The sequence below is a fragment of the Vigna radiata genome, chromosome 10 (genome assembly GCF_000741045.1).
Source record: "Vigna radiata var. radiata cultivar VC1973A chromosome 10, Vradiata_ver6, whole genome shotgun sequence".
Taxonomy (NCBI): domain Eukaryota; kingdom Viridiplantae; phylum Streptophyta; class Magnoliopsida; order Fabales; family Fabaceae; genus Vigna; species Vigna radiata.
Window position 1 is genome coordinate 1,644,865 of NC_028360.1, and position 6,380 is coordinate 1,651,244.

The following is a 6,380-nucleotide window of genomic DNA, read 5'->3' on the forward strand; positions in this document are numbered from 1 at the left end:
AAAATTATTTTGAGAGGTTTAAGCTCACGTGCGACCATTTTGTCTGCCTTGTGCTAAAACCTCTTCCTTTTTCTATAAAAATACCAAAAATATAAAATCTACAAAAACTAAAAACATCTTCATTTATAAACAAAAAATCTCTCAACTAGAACTACGTAACCCTGATTTCTCACTTTGAGAATACGTAGGAGCAAGGTAAATCCTTGTCGGGCACAAAAAAATAAAAAAACTATATATTTTGTTTCTTTAGAGTGTCTTTTTCGGGGATAGTTAAACATTTTGAAAACCACATCAAAGTCGCATATTTAATTAAAGGTACTGCCTTCGGGCAGGCGTTGTAGGGTGCTAATACCTTCCCTACACATAACCGACTCCCGAACCCAATCTTTGGTTTTCCTGGACCGTGCTTTATCATTTTATGGTTTTTCCGTAGTTTTCCAGAATAAACTATGGTGGCGACTCCAAAACTCTTTTTCAAACCGTTTGGGTGCATTGCATTGCATTCTCCCTTCACACACACACTTTATGCATATCATGAGTGGGGCCCTACACCCGGGTCTGAGTGTAGCCTAGAAGTAGAGGGGTTGTGTAGCGGTGTCATTTGGGACATACTTCCTGTTTGGCTATCGTGAGAACCCTAGCTAGAGTCTGTTCTTTTCATTTGTCTCTCGCATCTAGTTGATTACTCGACTGTTGTGGAGACGCTGTGAAGGGGGCCATAACTCTAGTGACCTTTGATCTTTAGGCTCAGGGAACCATCCTTGTGAGATTCCATGTACCTAACCCATGACCTTAAGCGTTGAACCTTCGTTGTTAGGGCACAAAGGGAGATGTGTGCAGTCTTATAATCCTCATTTTTGCACAATAAAATCAAGCACCTTGTACATATCACCATAGCATTTTGTACATCTGGTTTTTTCCTTCTTTCTTTTTTATTCATGTTTTTATGGTCTTGTCACATTTTGTGGATTCTAGTCAGAAAATTATAAATTTGTGATTAATTCCTAAAGGTAAAGATGAAAATTAACATGGGATTTTGAGTCAAGGGGCATTCGAGTTCATACATTTTGATAAAAGGATACGCATTGAGGCCAAGGGGGGCAGTATCGATCACTTGAAGGATCTGGTGAAAAAAGATAACCCTGAAAGATGCATTCAAGAACGGGTATAAGATTTTGTTAAGCTTGTCAGAGTGGAAGAATTTGGGGCAAACCTTAGATGCATTTCTTGAGGGCAAAGATCCAAATAATCACCTTGGGCAATATACCCTTGTCTTGCAGCTAACGAGAATCACGAAAATGCACCCTATAAAATTGGAAAGCTAATTCATACTAGCTTAAGGATGCCTAGAGTGGTTTTTGCATCGATTAACCGAAGAGGAAAAGCGGGAAACTTTCATGAATGTACTAGCTCTTATCCACTATGGTGTCATGCTCTTTCCTAATACCAGCGAGTTGGTCGACTGTGCCGCCATGAATGCATTTGTGGGATATAAAGTTTGATCTGAGAATCCAGTCTTGGTTGTCCTAACTGAAATTTATGGGACTCTTAATCAGTGTCATGAGTTAAAGGTCGGGAAGATGTTATGTTGTTTACTAGTATTCCATATATGGTTCATCTCTCGCATATGCCACATGTCCCCTGAGTGAACTACTGCAATGTAAACCAAAGATGAAAGGGGCAAATCAATAAGTGCAACTTTATGCATGCTCCGGGGAGAAAAAGTTTAAATGGCATGTTTTCTTGGCAGCAAAGATCGTGTACCATACATCATTGCGTATCCAGTGTTGTGTGTGTGTGAAAAAAAAAACAAAAAAAAAAAGAGAAAAAAAAAACGCAAAAAAGAAACAAAAAAAAAGAGAAAAAAAAAATTGGGTATCCTACTAGAGGATCGCCAACGTCTGCACCTCTTGCCACATTGCAGATCCTATGAAGAATGAATTTTTGCCGAAATGCTTCATCAAGTTAAGAACGCTTGGGGGCAATGTTGTTCGCTTCGAAGAAAGGCCTAAGATCATGGACTGTTAATGAAATATTCCCTTAGCCAATATATCGCACAAAGGGTTAAGACAATCAAGTTGTCATTCAAGTTAATTTCTCCCAACCTAAATTGTCAAAAGCAATTTCACAATGTTGAATAATGTGTGAAAGCAACAATGGCAAAACTAAAGAAGGAATGTTGGCATCAAGCTAAAAAGGAGACATCAAGAATTGATAATTCAAATGGAGGAACATATTGAACAAGGGCGATTTTTTTTTTAAAAAAAAGGGGTGCCTTTCGCAACTAGTTTCCCTTGCTAACAAAGCCATTAAAGGCGTTCCTAAGCTATTAGCTGATGCTGAGTCTGCAATGCCATCTTTAGATTGCTTAAGGGGATTGAAACATTCCTCAATTGCTGCAAGAAACTGATAGGAGAAATGAAGAAGGTGATGGCCAAGGCCCGAGTTAGTTGACCAAGATTTCTTGACTCGCATTTTGTGAACTTCTGAATGATGGGCCACCCTATTGACTCTAGTTCGTGTTAATTTCCAAATTATACCGGGACGATGTTTCATGGCTTTATAATTTCTGACTAGAGTACTTGAACTACATTGTTTTCTCTTCTTGTTTCATCTAATAAAATTTCAAAAAAAAATTGAAAAAAAAAATGAAGGCAATCTTGAGTCACTTGTCTTTCTTGCAAATCGTCAAACTCTTGTTTTTCGAAAATGAAAAATAAAATGATAAATCAAAAACAAAAGTTGCAGTGTCAGACTTTTTCGAGGTCCAGTGTTTAATAAAAAATAAAAATTTGACGTTTTTCTCGAGACGTTTGTGCACATGTTGTTGAAAACTGTCACCCTTCACTTTTCCAAAATAAAGCATCTTCCCCAAAACAAACACTGTTACTACCCTCAGTAATAAAGTAAACCTTTACTCTGGGGCAATTCGGTCTGGTCAACAGATTTCTTACTTGCGCTAATAGGGTGATCCCTGAATCCATGGAGACAAAAAAAGAATTTTCAAAAAAAAAAAGAATAATAAGTCAACTAGATTGAAAACCTGAAAGGACAGTCTAAAAAAATATGAAAAAAAAAATTGATGAAAAAAATGACTTATGTTGAGGTCATCTAGTCGTAGGGTTAATCTTTTGAAAGTAAAGCAATCGGAGTTCAAAATGATATGTGGCCCTCTTTCTTCATCCAAAAAGAAAAAACAACACACCGTTGCTACCCGTTTGAGCCAACATTAACTTATTTTTCAAAATTATCCCCAAACAAAGGTTATCATCAAGTATGATTCAACTCGAGATGCAAATGAAGAGCACTCAGTGATTAAACGAGGAGAATTCATCAACAAACGGTGAATATAAATAAAAACAAAAACAAAAAAACAAACAAAACAAAAAAAGAATCTAAAAGTGATGATGAAGAAGAATGAAAAATGAAGTTCAAGAAAAGCAAAGTGCTCAAAAAGTCAAATAGTTGATGCAATGCCTAAATGATAACCCATGTTTCAAAAAATATAACCAACAAACATTCATTTGGGCCTTCATATCCTTTTTTTTTCAAATACCCTTTAGCCCCTAGCCACGTTACAAGCCTAATAAAGCCCACACAGATTGGATAATGTTTGCTCAATTTTTAAAGCTTAATTTTGCGATAAGGCGAAATGACTTTCAATGTGTCGTAAAAAAAAAGTTGAAAATGAATGAATGGAAAAATGAATGACAAAAAAGAAAAAGATAATGTCTCGGGTAGAGGGGATCTCCTTGCCAACTAGCCAGAAGCATGTAAAAGAAAATCAAACCAATTGGGGTCGTCCTTTTAGCCGATCTTTTTCATGCCCACTACCTCTTCCAAACGGAACCCTTTGCCAAGGAAAATTGAGGCAGCTTTGTGAGTCTCATACAAATTTTTCATCAATCCATGATCCCAAGACTGGGGCAGATTTGCAAGTTTCATTTAATTTGTTGACCCTAATTTTCATGGATCCATACCCCTATGCTCATTTTCCCAAACACTAAACTGGGGAAAAACTTTTTGGTATATCGTGTTTTGTCTTCCCACTCACATATTACATCTCCGTCAAGAAGTGTATGAGGAATGATGTGCCCACATGGTTGACCTATTCTTCTCCAAACCCTCCAAAACATCTCTCATTTTTCACCTACTAGTTCAAGCATGTGTGCACTGATGTCTCGAAAGAAAAAGTCAAAATGCAATAATCTCAAAAGGTCCACTCAAAATCTGCCAGCCCAAACCAGGCCTACAGACTCCACGGTCAACCACCGCAACCCCGCTACCAACCATCATGCGAAATGGTTGTCGCTGCCACCACAACTACGGTGAGAATCCAAAACCAAAACGAAGCAGAACACCCTCCCCTACAAGACCGAGAACCCTAACACGCAACAACAACACCCAAATCCCCAATTCATGATCATCAACCTGCAGAGAAGATCAAATGAACAACTCCAAAATCCCTGATTTCCAATTTCAGAAACCTAAACCCAATGTCACAACGGTAAAACTCCAAATCGCGTTTCAAATCTGTAGAGAAGGAGCAAAAACAACCCCCCTCAAATCACGAGCCTCACACGAGAATAGGATGCCCTTAAAATCCCAAACAAAACCCTTGTCACGAAGACCCTAGCGGATTATATCCTTGTGCCACGAAACTCAAAATTTGTTTCCCCTTGCAAAACAAATCAAAAGTTGTTTCCCTTTTCATATTAGTGTTTGCAACACTATGCTTTCCCATTAAAAAAAATTCACCCTTAAACAATGATGCACCAATATTAATTGGTTCTAGCACAGTTCTTTCATGGTTAAATAGTTTACTGACTCTCGTGGATCACCCAAACAAAACTCAACAATCAAAACAATCCTAATTAAATTAATAACTATATAAATAAATAAATAAAACTAAGATTAGTTCTCATATTTCTAAAGAAAATTCAAGCATATATCCTAAGACTTTATCTACACTTCCAAAACACCACAAATATTCCTTTGCACAAAGGGTTTTCTATTGTTCTTTCTATTTTCTCCCAAACGTCTCTCTCCCATACTTCTCTCTTTAATTTATAAGGTTTCTAAACACAATTCTCCCCTTTCTCTATATCTTAGTATTTATAAATCAACTCAACTCCATCTTTAATATTTTATCTCTTATTATAATATGTTTTTAAAACCATATCTATCTAAATCTTTAATTCCCTTTTATCCCATGTTTTCTAGCCTTTTATTTTGTTTTAATTAATTCAAACTCTTTTACTTCCTACACCCCCTTATTTAGTTTCTACATCAATTAAATAAAGGTAAAAGATGATTTTGCCCCTAAGAAAGATAAACATAAAACAAAGGTTTCCCTTAACTTCCTTTCTCCCCAGAATTGAATCCACACACATTCAATCCTAAAGCACCTTTCCATTAACAAGCCAAAACATCACATTGCTAATATCACACACGCACACACACCACTCAATTACCACATATCAATCATGTGTTGCACTTTAATAATAAAATCATGAAATACTTAACATAGTAATTATAATTCTAAGAAATATCTAAACTTTACACCAATTACCAATAATAACATTCAAAACTCAAATCACTTAATTCCCTATTTACTACATTTATTCTCGGGTCTTACACATTAATTTAGGTAGGCCGACATGTACTTGGCCAAACCACACCAATTACCAACAATAACATTCAAAACTCAAATCACTTAATTTCCTATTTATTAAAATTATTCTCGGGTCTTACACCATTAGCTTAGGTAGGCCAACATGTACTTGGCCAGGCTACTCAATGGCAGTTAATGGGTATGTTTTAGATATAAGTAATTAAGACATTGTACTATGTTACTATGGGATGAGAGCAATACTAATAAGACTCAAGAATACTCGACTATATACAATACAATTTTAATTTTCATCTTTAATGTTCACAGGACAAGAAAACAAAGGAAATAGAAAAGATTGTATTTCAAAAAAAGTAAAGGAAAAGAAATATATGAATATCAATATAGAATTAGGTAAAGTTGATTTTTTTTTTCAAATAATTTATTTTCTTAATTAAAGTAGATTTTTTTTTTCTAAGATGCATGATAAATACCTTTTCTTTGTTAGACAGTAGATTGCTTAAAATNATGTTTCAAATAATATATAATGCTTTCAAACATGATTTTAGAATGATGCATTATTGTGGTTTGTTTAACNAATTTTTCAGATATATGATATAAGAATTCTATTATATAGATTATTCTCACAATGCTTAAACAAAAACCAACCTAATTTTGTAGTAATTTTAATCTGCCATTTTTTTATGTTGATTACACAATTAGAAATATATATATATATATATATATATATATATATATATATATATAT